General features: G+C 45.1%; 1 non-coding gene across 1 annotated transcript; it reads left to right on the forward strand.

The window, feature by feature from the left end:
- Positions 1-13503: 13503 nt before the first annotated feature.
- LOC120705381 lies at positions 13504-13612 on the forward strand. Its single transcript, XR_005687960.1, has one exon. It is a non-coding gene; the product is annotated as a small nucleolar RNA R71 (small nucleolar RNA).
- The last annotated feature ends 759 nt before the right edge of the window (positions 13613-14371 follow it).

The following is a 14371-nucleotide window of genomic DNA, read 5'->3' on the forward strand; positions in this document are numbered from 1 at the left end:
CCTCTCAATGACGCACTTCTCAAAGAAGACATCAGGGAGGAACTGTCAAATAGAATAGTAGACTTTTCCGAAGCAGTTTGGATTGAGTCACCCTCCACGATCATTCCATGTTCCATATGGGGAATCACCATAGAAGCCCAGCTTATCCCCAACGTGGAGGGTAATATCATGCCATGGCACTTGGCACAATCTCTCTTAGGTAGTGTTTCGCTAGCGCCATCCGGCAAACTCTTGAAAAGTTGTCCCTTTGGACACATTCTTGAGTGCCGAGGGGTCGCTAGTGCCGTGCCAATTACTATAGACAAAATCGAGGTCAAACTTGACTTTCACATCTTTGATGTCCTCGATTTTGATCTTCTCATAAGCTGCCCTCCGGACAACCTTCATCATACACCTCTAGGGAGCCTATTCGAGAAACTTGGGGAAATTACTTCTGCCACACCTTGCTTAGAAAATCCCTTGGTGAAGCCTTTTCCCAAGCAGAACTCGCTTGAGATGATAGTGCAAACCTCATCATCCAAGATCGAGTTTGAACCTCATCCCACTAGCCCACATTGTGTTGTTCTCGATCATGATCGAGATACAACCATGATCTTCCACGATGAACCTCTTGCGATAGAAAACCATTGGGCTACAGAATCTAGTGGGGCACTGCCTCTGGAGTGCGAAGAAAAAGGCTCTATAAACGAGCATGACATCTTCATCATGGAATCACCACCACCATGCTCTATTAGCACCCCTCCAGAGTTAGCTACTTGTTGCACCACGAATGCCTTCGTGAGAAGCAACCTCCTTGCTCTCCCTAGCAAAATGTTTAGGAGGATGGTTGTAGACACCTTTGTTTATCATAAGCATTGTAAATTTTGTGGTTGCACTATCGCACTAACCCTGCAGCTTAAGCACAATCGACGGATGGTGGTGAAGGTGGGGGCTACACCACCAGTTGATAGCTGCAGGAAGAAGCCCCCATGGTCAAACTCGTGACCTTAAACGAAGCGCTGCCGGGAGACAGCCCGGATTATCAAAAATAAAAAAGAATATATATGATATATTAAAAAAATCCTTCTTTATAATAATAAACATGTTTTCAATTTAGTATGCACCTTCGGGTATTCTTGGCCCTAACCATTGCAGATTAAGATTAAGAAGAACATGGGGCATACGAAAGCCGAAAACATGGGGATTGCATCAACACTTTGGTACATCTGCGATGGAGCACAATGTGAAGGAGGCACCAACACTGCACACTTGATTTAGTGTCGTATGACATGAAAGTCCAAGTGTGGGGGAGATTGGTAATCGCCGCACAATAAAATCCATCCGTACCAAGGTTGGTATTAGCAAAAAAGAGAGAGAGAGAGATGAAAAAAAGGAAAACAAAAAGAGTGAAAAAAGGAAGGAAATAAAGAGAGAGAGAGAAAGAAAGAGAGAAAAAAAGAGAGAAGAAGGTATAAAAAAGGGAAGTGAGAAAGGAAGGGAGTTAGAGTGAGCTAGCTAGCTATACACACGTCAAAGGCTATCTTGTGCACTCGTTCAAGGTGTGGCAATACACTTCAGCAGAAAAACATTTCGCCACCTGGCTCCACCCAACCTTGCTCTCGCGCGCTTGCAAAGCCTTGCCATAACTCTCATCCGCTGCCAGCTTTGCATAGCGTCGCTAGCAGCCCCAACACACGCAATAGAAGAGGAATGCTCCTCTTACGATCCAGGGCTTTGCTACTCCACCCCATTTTGCACATGCTCATATGCAAAGAAAAGAGTCGTACTTTGCACCTCCAATCCCGAAGCATTGTGCCAACAGATCTTGCCACCAAGGTCTATGGTTTCTACACACTAGTCGTGTGTATGACCTGGCCTTGATTATTCACCCGAGTAGGCATGGTGCCCTCCTCCGTTTCAGCCCGCATCAAAAGGGAGGAGTCATTGACAACCAGATGTGACCATGCCACCACTGCAGTAACTCCAAGACGTTCGTACACGCTGCTGGTAAGTACACTCAGGTTTGTGCCAAGGTAAGTCAATGTTCACCAATCCTTCACTCATATTTATCTTCCTTTGAACATAGCTTGATTTTGCAAGATGCATACAAGCTTTTCCTATTTTTTTGGTATGCTCTGGTTTTTAGCCTAGTGCTTGGGATCTTTGATCAAATGAGACTTCACGTCAAATTTGATTCATGATCCATCAGAGTTAATACTTTCATAGGCATTGGATGTATATATATTATGGACTAACCCCTACAGGGAAGACTTCAAACAGATGGGGAAGTCCCGAAGCTAAGTTCATTCTGGAGGTAACCAAGGCTCGGGATGCACTTCAAAAAAAAAGGCACAACATACAAAGGAGGCACAAATCACCTTTCAAGGTGCACTGTGAGTATTCTGCCAAAATGCCCCTTTTCATTCATGCAGTTTTAACCCAGTCTTGTTTGAGTTTTGCTAAAAAGATCAAAATTTGGTGAAAATAATAAATACCCTTTGAAAAAAAGAATATCTCTCTCTTGAAAAAATGATGAAATAAAATAATGTCAAAACAATTTGGGATCCATGGCTTTTGAACCTCTAAATCTGATTTTCCTTAAAGCATGGATGTGAGCAACTAATCTCAAGGCAAAGATGAAATCCTTTCAAACTTCTTAAACATGCCTCGAGTATTTGTTGTCCACTAACCTTTTGCAGGGAATAAAAAGAAAACGACTATGGAGTAGCATGCAGCAACCAAATACTCATACAACACTCCCTACCTCCATGGAGGACAGGTGCACGAGGAACTAAGCAGAACAAAGTGCAAAGCTTTGCTTCATGAAGCTTATCTATTGCATTATTGTTCATGCTAGGTAAGTTCTTTCAGGTATGTAATCCCATAACTCATGCATCCTCATGTCATGCTTTCACCCTGCTAAGTTACTCGTCACACCTAGCTTTGCGATGAAAAAAAACCATAGAAGCAATAAAAAAATAGAATAACTAAAAAAACAAAATAAAAGAAGTTTAGGTTTTTTTTCAAATTCAATAAAAGTTTAGATTCCCCGGTGTTTACAACCGGCAGAGTCCTTGCTTGTTTCCACCTTTGTTTTGTTGAATAAAAGTAGGTACAAGAATAAGTGTGGGGGAGATCTCTCAAAAGCACAAGGAGTAAACTCACTCGAGATCTCTCCCCCAACGTCACGCACGACACCGATAGACCAGCTCCAAGCAACATGCCCAAGACAGGACCTAGCAGGCCAACTAAAGGGTCGGCCGGGCCCCCAAGGCCCGCCGAACTCATAAGGAGGCCTGTACAACCCTTCTTCATCCATCATGCTGGTTTGCATCCTAAACTCACACCTCCCTGTTCAAATAAATTCTGATCTAAAATTTCAACTCCAAATCACAATGCAAAGAAGGGCCTTGCACTCCATGTGCTTTCATGAATAAATTTGCATACTCTTTATTCCTTGCATTCTCTCTAGTTCTTGTGAACAATCATTATCATAGAGAACCCATGCTATCTAAGTAATTGACGAATGTGATATGATTGAATGAATGGAACCATGCTTTTCCTTGCAAAGTACTTGGGATTTCTTTTAAAAAAAATTGCCATGGCTTGTCTCCTCAAATTGAAAATTCCTACCAAGGCCAAAAGTTAGATTCTCATGGTCAAACCCTCATATGTAGTTTGACTTTGCTTTGAGTTTTGTCAAATTCTTTGACCCTTGTTAGAGACTTGTCATACTCTCTTGATCAAGATCACGTATACGTCCACTCACATGCTATACTTCTACACTGGAAGATAGCAATCATTTCCATCCACTCACAAAATAAAACTCCAAGTATATCATGTCTCTCTTGCCAAGGTTATCATCAAGGATATGGGCTATACAAAAAGAAATAAAAGATGCATACCCAAAGAAGGTATGCCACATGCCCACAAGGCATGCCAATGAAAAAAGAGAGAGAAAAGATGCATACCCAAAGAAGATATGCCACATGTCCACAGGACATGTCAAAAAAAAGAGAAGAAAAAAATATATAGCCCATGTCCAAGAAAAAAATACAGAGAGAGAGATAGATCATCCAATGGAGTTCATCCACTATCCACCAAAAATATTTCACACACTTGCACCTCTTGATCAGGTTGTATGACTCGTTTCTGCTTGGATCTTGTTTTTGACATAACAACATAAGCAAAGCAAATGTGCCTCTTTACCCCTACCCTGAGCTCCACATAAGCCAGATTAGACGGTAGGAGAAAAGAAGGCAACCACTTTGCCTTGGTGAGGTTCTGAAACAAAAAGAGAGATTCGAGAGAATAAAACCCAAGTTTCCGAGCAGGAAGATCTAGGAACCTGAAGTCTGCTTCATTCCGTTCTTCAATTACCCAAGAAAGCATGGTAGCCATTCAAAAGTTCACAGAAACTGGAAGAAGCTTGGAATAACTTGTATGCAGGTTATGTTCAAGGAGTGGCATCCGCCTTAGTCCTTCAAACTTTACTCGAGGACAAGCAAAGGGCTAAGTGTGGGGGTGTTGTTGATGGTCCTTAAGTGCTAAAATTAACCGTCAACTCCTGTAGCTTTTCAAGATATTTAATCACCAAACTTAGATATAGGGCTTGTAACTAATCAATTCCACGAGTTTTGGTGAATTGTCATCTGCAGACACCCACATCTGCAAAGTGGCGAAAACACCGGAGACCACACGATAAAATGCACAAAATGCTACTACCCAGAAATGCCACTTACAAGGAGGGCCCACAAATCAGAGGAAACGGGCGCGCCACGCAAGATGCACCTAAGGATAAGGCTCAGGGCCCACGTGTAAGCCTACCAGAGGAAGCGGAGCCGAAGAACATGCTCCTGGGGGTCAGCCGACCCCCAAGTTCGGCCGAACCTGGACAAGCGTATGTCCAGGTGCAGCTCGACGTGGAGTAGCCCCTAAGTAACCTCATCCCGGGGAGATATGGTTTCCATGTAAAGAACCACGTAGAGTAGCCCCTACTCCACCTCCACTGCTATATAAGGGGGCTGTTGACATTTCTTAGCGCAGTCACTAGGAATGTTTAATCCTTAGCAATAGCGCCAGAAATGCCTGTTGGCAGTCCTTAGTGCAATCACTAGAAATGAGGGCGCCGAACCCATCTTAGCAACTGCACCCAAGGGGTGCCACTCTCGTGGTATAATCAATACGATTACAGATGGATCCGCAAGCGCACGGATATACCGTTGTAGCATTTCACCCGGAGAGTAAGGGTATCGTCATTTATTTGTGTCCCAAAGGACGGCAGTGGCAAATGTATTGTACTCAACATTAACCATGACATTATGCCTCAAGTAATAGGCAATACTCTAATAGGGGTAAGTACAGATAAAGAATAAGCAAGGGTAATGTGACACAGCACACATCCACACTTCAAGAGGAAGGAATAAAGGAGAGAAACTATAAAACAAAGGTTTACTCTATCCTACGTCAAGTCAGCTGGAGCTTAGGCTAGGTTAGGTGTCCTAGTGCTTCTATCCAAAGCTGGGGTCATGTTAGATCTGTAGGAATATGGGGTAGCAAAAACAAAAATTTTCTACCGCATAAACTAGGATTACTGCAGTTATAGATCACGGGATTACCACTAGACGCGGTTGCGGAACTTCTGTAGCGCGTTGGTGTAGTGCAGATGGAAACCGGCAGTGCAGTTGCGTGAACCACCTCACGAACGGCTCGTCCTTGTGCAGCAAGCGCAGCACCTCCACGAAGTCCACACGTACAGGAAGAAGCGTCGCGATCCAGACTGCTAGGTCCGCGAGGGCGACCTAGGGCTTGGCGCACAGGAGGGAGGAGGCGGTACTGTGGCAGTTCTACTGTTCACGTGCGGTACTGTAGTAGGGTACTGTTCACGTGCAAGAAAAGGCTAGGGTTAGGGTTTTTAGGCGCCCCTCCTCTGTTTATATAGCCCCTTAGGTGGGCTGCCTTGGACCCCACCTTGGGTGTCCCCTTTTGGGCCTACATTGTCCATTAGTGCACCTAAGCCCAGTCTAATTCGGATCTCATCCTTATCAGTCTTCTTTCCGTTAAGTGTGTGACCCGATGGGCTCACATGCGAATAGATATGGCCCGAGTACTCTTACTCGGCACAATAGTAGACAGTGGCCTCTAGCAAGACATGTCAACTCCTATACGCGCACAAAGATCATATCAGACGAGCTGCAACAATATCATATACATGTTGTTCCCTTTGCCTCACGATATTTGGTCTAGCTTAAAGCCGACCACTCTTTCTCGATCCAGTGATTCGGAATCCATGGTTAACTCTTAACCCCATCATGGCCATGCATTTCCTGATCCAAATCATTCGAGGGGCCCAGAGATATCTCTCTCTTATAGAGAGGGTCAAACCCCATCTTGACCGACTATGTCTCACATCATGCTTCTTGACAGACCCGAAAGCCACCTTTATAACTACCCTGTTACGGTGTAGCGTTTGATGGCTCCTAAGTAAGTTGGTTCACATCTTGAGTACATACGACGATCTCAGGTCTTAGAACACAGCGTACATATTGTGTAATGAGAAGTCATCATCTCGTGTTGGGTTAGTTCTGTCTCATGTCTCACATGAACCCACATTATTAGTTTGACATCCCCATGTCCATGATTTGTGAAACGTAGTCAATCAACTAATATATGTGCTAGTCTAATATTCATGTGTGTCCTCACATGAACTCCGACTAGGGACATTTTAGAATATCCATACAAGTAAAGAGTTTCACAAATACTTCACATAAGCATTAATCAATACAAGTTGTCATCCATGGATATTCAAGGAACACTTTGTTAATCATGAATACAAGGAAATATGATTGCCTCTAGGGCATATTTCCAACAAGATCATGGTTAGGACTGCAGGTGCCGTAAAATGGGATAGTGGGGAGAAGGTCCCGCACCGGAGTACATCTAGTCCCATTACCTCTTTGCATGAACTCCTACACCGAACCCGAATGTTGGGGAGTACGCTAAACGCAACACCACTGTTACGCCGAACGGACAGGGCTGTCACCACCTGCCGTCTACCCCAGTCACACCGTGGAGCATGATCATATCCGAAGGATCCCGCATACCCGAGCACCACGCTTGTGTATGAAGTCACTACTCTAGTGCCCCCAGGTCTCCCACCCTTGGATGGACGAGTAAAACACTAGAGCAAGCCCGAAGGCACAATGAACCTCTATCCGCACCCGGATCATCTGGCCTAACCAAGATCGTAGCATAACTTATGAATGATCTAAGCATGGATTGATAAACTATCAAGATATTTAAGCAACCATGGCAGAACTCTATATTATGAATAGAAGTCTGACAAGTTGGATACAAAGCCATACTAGGAGCCGAGGATTGCTCAACGACCCCGAGGATGACTTGCTCGCTAAAGAGAACTAGCCTAGCTCCACTACCTAGCTAAGAGAGCAAGAGAGAGGAGAGCCTTCTTGGAGAGAATGGAATGAAGTGTGTGTGTGTGTTGAGAGGGGTGAGAGGAGGCCCTATTTATACTAGTGGAGGTCGGTTCCCGCCAAATGCACGTATGGAAGGTGATCAGGAGACTTGGGGGCGACTCCTCCTCGAAATGCACATGGACGGGAGGCCGGCCTGGGTCGGCCGGCCCCACCCGGCTGCCTCTCGTCCTTATCCTTCTCTGGCAGGCTGACATGTGGGCCCTGATATATTTCCTTGTATGCATTATGCGTGGCGCGCCCGTTTGCTCTGCCAGATGGGCCCTCTTTGTAAGTGGGTGACGCCGGATGCAATATTCTGCGTAGTTGTATGACGTCTGCTGCGTGTTTTCGACTTATTCCACTCTTGCTCATCTGAAATGTACAAAACTCGAAAACAACTGTGGAGCAAGGTTAGTGATACAAATATGCGAGTAAGGCATGCAATTTTCCTTTATTATTGAGTATAGTTAACGTCTGAAAATGGCACTTAAGCACCATCAACAACTCCCCCACGCTAGCCATTTGCTCATCCCGAGCAAAGTTTTAGACTTAGGTTGTTGATCAGGAGTTGTTACAATGTCGCATTCCTGACTTATGCCCAAGGCACAACCGAGTGTTCTTACCTTCATTCTTAATAAGTTGGACTTTTTCGCACCTTTAACCTTACTCCTGTGGGACTTATAGCATCATCCTCATCTTTGGCGATTGAGGGTCAGAACGGCTTTGTAGAGTACCACTTACCACTCCTTTGTTCAACCATCAATCCGGAGGTTTTATAAAGTTTTTTTTGAAAAGAAATATTGTAGTTCCTCGGGTGATCTCTCGGATCGCTCAATGTGTTTCATTCCTCACCAAGGCCTTTTTATGCGCCTTTCTTTTCCATCCTACTTCTAATGGCTCTTTTTGGTGGATCTGTAGGTATGGAGGATGTAAAGGCAACCTGCTTCTCATATTTTGCTAAGTCAAAGACCAGATCCAAAGGAGAAACAAGTCATAAGCCTTGATCAAGATGTGCAAGTGTGTGGATATTTTTGGTGAATGATGGATGAGAACTCCTTTATATGAATTCTCTTTCCCTTGTAATGTTTTTTTTGGTATGAGCTATATTTTCTTTTTCTCTCTCTCTCTCTCTCTTTTTTGACACACCTTGTGGGTGTGTGGCATACCTTCTTTGGGTATGCATCTTTTCTCTTTTTTTTTGACATGCCTTGTGGGCATGTGGCATACCTTCTTTGGGTATGTATCTTTTATTTCTTTTTGTATAGCCATACATTATGATGATAACTTTGGAGAGAGATAAACATGGCACAACTTGGAGTTTTATTTGTGGATGGATGGGGGATGTACTCGCTATCTTCCAGGTGTAGAAGTTTAGCATGTGAGAGGACGTGTACGTGATCTTGATCATGGGCGTATGAAGTGATTCTCACAAAGGGTCACAACAATTTGGCAAAGCTCAATGAGAAGACAAGTTGCATATGTAGAAAAGGCTTTTCAAACTTGTAACTCATATGGCTCTGGATAGGAATTGCATATCACCGAGAAACTTTATTCTATTTTTGTATTTTTTTAAAAGAAATACTCCGGATATCAAGCATCACGTAGGAGAAGATCATATCAACTCTTTTCAGCCATATCATAACCCACAACAACCTAGATTCGGATTTTGTTTTTTCGCTACCCACAAGTTTCAAGCTTAAGGTTTGAACATCTAGCCACCAAACTCAAAACTTAGGGAGATCACAAGGTTGCAACTAGACATATGAAAGGAACTAATAGAGCAACTATTCATCATCTCAATAAGGAAAAACTACACATGCTTACTACACATACTGGAAAGCAAGTAAATATTTTTAGATTTTTAAAAGGTTTTGTCAATTTTATTTGATTTTAGTTATGCAAATTTTTATGGATTTTCAGAATTTTACAAATTTTTGTTTGGTTTCATGCAAGGTTTTGAAAAGCGTTAAAGATAGAGTTTGATACAAGGTACCTCTCATGGGGGGACCTCCCCCAAGCTAGCTTCAGGCTCACTGCTGCTGGTTGGGATTAAACCCAGCCTAACAGTAGTAGGCCCGCCACTCCTCCTGGGATTGCTGCTGTTACTGCTCCAGGATGCGGATCCTCTCGCCTGTGTATCGCTGCTAGTTCTGTGTTGACTCGATGTGCTGGCCCAGCGACTCGTCCATGTTGGTGGTGCGCATGTTCAGCTCGCCCATCAGCCGAGTCAGAGTGGCGAAACCTCTGGACGAAGCTGTACGTCGCGGGGGTCCGCTGGAGCTGGAACTGGTGGACCGGTGCCCTGAGGCCTGCCGTGCCCACTCGGTGGAGTTGGCACTCTGCCATGACAAACCTCCAGCCTCATATTGCTGTGGTTGAGGCTGAGGTTGCTGCTGCTTGAATTCCTCCCTTCTGGCCCTGCTTCTTGTAACCCTGCCAGGATGACCAGAAACACTATGCTGGCGGCTCTCCTCTTGTGGAACAAGAGGGATGGTTAGCGAACGGCAGTTATACAAATGATACCCCGCATTTGGCAATGGGATTTCATTTGCATAACCAAGCGAAAAGAAAATCAAGGAGTCATCCGTGCCTTTCTTGAGCGTGTGTTCTTGAACCAAGTACGCCTCATCGATCATAACACGGGGCTCCTCAATGAAGGGAATGGGGTTTCCATCTAAGATTCCCATGTTTGATGCGATGCAGGTAACCAAAGAAGTGCATTCAATAGGACCCGTCATCCGAAAATTTGTGAGCCATTGCTTAACCATTACTTGTGCGGGGGAGATTCGGATTTTGTTGACCATGGCGTATAATATCATCAACTCATCGTTCCGCACTGGTCATGGATCATCTCTTGGAAAGAGAGTGATAGCCACCCACTTGTGCATCAAACGAAGAGTCAGATTTTGAATGTCATTGCACCGAGGTGCAAACTTGCCATGAACAACTTGAACCGAAATCGAACCCCAAAACTCATGTCGATCAAAACTTCAGCAAGCTTTTGCGAGGGAAATCGGCAAGCGCGCGCTAAAACCAAGGAGGTGACTGAAATTTCTCCAATTAAAATAGCATTCAACTCCAAAAAGTCGGAAAGAAACACCATCGTCCACCTCCCGAAGAGTGCAAAGAAACTGGATGGTGAGGAAACGAGAACCATTCTCCTCAACAGGCACAAAACCATCCCATCCAACCGCATGCCAAACATGAGTGAAGTCAACGTCCATACCTATTTTTTCGAGAAGGTCCTGATAGAAGGCACTGGTATAACCAAAGCTTCGATTCTTGATCATGGCGTAGGCTTGACACTCACGGTCATCTTGCAAGTCGAGGTATGGTGCATCGTCTTCATCTATCTCCATGTCCTCGGCTTGCGGTTCTTCAGCTTGCTCCTCTATTTGTTCCTCTTGTTCGTCTTGCTCTTGGTCCATCGTGGTCGGCGTTGGTGTAGGTTCGGGGGAATGACGGGAGCTCGATCCACCCCGTGAACGAGATGAGCTTGACCCTGTCATCTTCTTGATAGCTCCGGAAAGTTTCCGACCTACACCCTTCATGCTTGCAACAAGAGCGAACAAGAACGAACGAGAACAACTCGGTTCAGGTTATGTTAGCGAAATCAAAATGAAATTCTTACCCGTGAGTTGTTCCTCCAAATATGTGATCAATCTTGCAGCAAAGAAATGAGAGAGAGAGAGAGAGATTTCTTGAACCAAACTTGAGCCAAAATCCAATGAAAACCCAAGGAAGAATGGGTGAGAGGGAGTGTGAGTGAGTGTGTGAGCATGAGAGAGCTCAACACCCCTCTCGGCCCCTATTTAAAGAGAAGATGGTGCGTGCACCAGAGGAGAGGAAAGCCACAACGGCTATGGAGCCGTTGGAGAAGGTGGGGCCCAAGAGCCGTTGGCCTTGGGTCGGCCGACCTGTGGGGTCGGCCGGCCCTAGGGCAGGCCCCCTGGTGTCCCCCTTTGGCCTGGTGCTTTCTCAACGGTTATGAACTTTGGAAATATGGTGCACGGCCAAAAGTTTGCTCGAAAAGATGTCCAAATTATTTTTCCCAAAGGATTTTAAAACTCAGAAAATATTTTTGGTCTTTTTGTAAAAAGAGAAAAAATGCTAGAAAAATTCCAGCATGCAGAAAACAATTTTGAAAATTGCAAACATGCAGTGGAGAAAAATAAATAAGGTGCAAAGAAAATGTTGAAAAGCGGAAAACGAATATGAGATAAATACCAATTTACCTTTGGTAAGGGCATGTCGTTTAAAGTCTGACGTGCACGACTCCTTTTTTATTATGATTGAGCACCCGTCCTGGGAGGAGCAGTGATGGATTGTTGTGCTTTCTCTGCTTTTTTCACTCTTGATGAGGAGGGTTGATCTTGTGGAGTAGTCTGGACTGGTATTACCACCTCTCCATGCTTACCCTCCTTTATGACTTCTTTCATGAGGCTGACCATGTTGTCCTTCTTTCGTGGTGTTACCACGACTTCTTGTATGCCTCATGAATTTGTCCCAAACTTGATTTTGATCATAGAGCATTGCTCAACCTTGGGCTGAAATGGGAACCTTTCTTCCTTGTCGTTGATATTGAAGCAGATTTCTCCAGCTCCAACATTGATTTGTGCCCCCGCAGTGCTGGAATGGTCTTCCTAGAATAAGTGGTGTATCCTTGGAAATGTCAATGTCCAGCACCACAAAATTGACAGGGATGAAGTAGTCCCTAACTTTTACCGGTACATCTTCTGCAATCCCCTCTGGATACCGTACCGAGGAGTCTGCCAGCTGGAGATGCATTGGGGTTGGTGTGAGCTGTGTGAAGTTTAGCTTGTCGTAGACGGCTTTTGGCATCACGCTGACACTTGCTCCTAAGTCACACAAGGCACGACCAAAGTGTTGTGCCCCGATTGAACACGTGATTGTGGGGCATCCTGGATCTTTCTTCTTCTCCGGGGGTTGGTTGAGTATAGCTGCGCTACACTCTTCTGTGAGCTTGACAACTTCTGTGGTGGGCAGCGGCCGTTTGTTGTTGATGATGTCCTTGATATATCGGGCGTAGGTCGGTACATGCATTACGTCCAGCAGAGGGACGTTAACATGTATCTTCTGGATCATCTCAACAAAACGGGTAAACTGCTCATCCATGGTTGCCTTCTTGTTACGGGTGGGGAACGACAAGAAACTGGTTTCAATATAATCCTGTGGAGCCGTTCCCTTTTCTGGTTCCCTGGTTTCTTCTTGATCTGTTGGTTGTTCTTCTTCCTGGGTTGCCGGTGCTTTTCCTGCATGGTTAGGGTGTGGTGGATCATGAGTGGACTTACCACCCCTCGTGGTCACCGCTTTAACATTCTCAGAGATAGGAACAGAAGCAGCTATTTAAGCAAGAAGAGATTCAACCTTTTTATTGAAACTTGACTGGTTTTTAAGAGTTGAAGACAAAGTTTCAAGCTTAACATTTAAACTTTCCAGGGATTTGTCTTTGGCCAAAAGCTTTTTATTTATATTTTCATTGATTTTAACTTGGCCAAGAACAAGTTCTCTCAAGGGAGGTTGGTTTGAATTGAAATTTGAATTATAAGAAGGATTGTAGTTATTACCTCCCTGAAAAGGTGGACGTGGCTGGTTCCACCCCTGGCCTCCTTGTTGTGGACGGTACCCGTTGTTGTTGTTGTTGTTGTTGAGGTAGGCGTAGTCTTCACTGGTTTCGGGGCAATCGTTCCCCGAATGTCAATCATTACCGCAGACTTCGCACGTGAAGTGCGAACCCATGGCGTAAACAGGAGCATGGATCGGTAGTTTGCTCCCTTCCTCCATCTTCTTGATTAGGAGGTCCAGTTTCGCGGCAATCATATCTGTCTCTTTGACGGTATGCATGCCTTTTGTACGGGGTTGGAGTCATTCATCGCTCCACCCCTGATTGGAGACCATCTTCTCGATCAATTCTTTTGCTTTGGCGATAGTTAGGTCGAGGAAGGCTCCTCCAGCAGCAGCATCAATGTTGGCTCGAGATGTCATTGTGAGCCCATTATAGAAGCTTTGCAGGACGAGCCACTCGTCCATGCCATGATGAGGACAGGCCAGGATGTATTCCTGCAGCCTCTCCCAAGCTTCTGGGATGGATTCCATCCCTGTCTGCTGGAAACTTGAAATTCTCCCGCGCAGGGCATTTGTTTTGCCCAGCGGGAAGAATTTTGCGAGGAACGCCTTGGAGCATTTGGCCTAGGTGTCGATGTCCTTTTCTTAATAAAACCACTATTTCGCCTTCCCTAGGAGGGAAAAGGGAAACAGATGAAACTTGACAACGTCGGCGGCGACACCCCGTATGACAATGGTGTCGCAGAGCTCCAGAAAATTCTGCAAATGTGCATTTGCGTCCTCGTTCGGCTTGCCACAGAATGGGCTAGCCTGCACCATGTTGGGGCCAGTGGCCACATTGTCGGTGGAGGGGACGGAGAACTCGCGGAGAATCTTTTCAGCCATAGCCTCAAGAACGAGTGGTGCTTCCGAAATGGGTTCCTGTGCCGGGAGGATAGCGAGAGGAGGAACGACACGAGGTCGTGCCCTTCTCACGAGCCTCTCTGGATTGTCTGTGTAGTTTTCCGGCAGGGCGAAACCGGTCATACACTACCCCTGTCTTCTTTTCAAATCAAAAATAAAAGAAGACATAAAGTGACATTAGCCTGAATGAGTATAAGGTCTAAGTTAATATCAGCACAATATCTTTATTCACATGCCGTCCCTGGCAACGGCGCTAGAAATGCTTGTTTACATTTCTTAGCGTAATCACTAGGAATGGTTAATCCTTAGCAGCAGCGCCAGAAATGCATGTTGGCAGTCCTTAGTGCAATCACTAGAAATGAGGGTGCCGAACCCATCCTAGCAACTGCACCCAAGGGGTGCCACTCTCGTGGCATAATCAATACGAT

The sequence above is a fragment of the Panicum virgatum genome, chromosome 4K (assembly GCF_016808335.1).
Source record: "Panicum virgatum strain AP13 chromosome 4K, P.virgatum_v5, whole genome shotgun sequence".
Taxonomy (NCBI): domain Eukaryota; kingdom Viridiplantae; phylum Streptophyta; class Magnoliopsida; order Poales; family Poaceae; genus Panicum; species Panicum virgatum.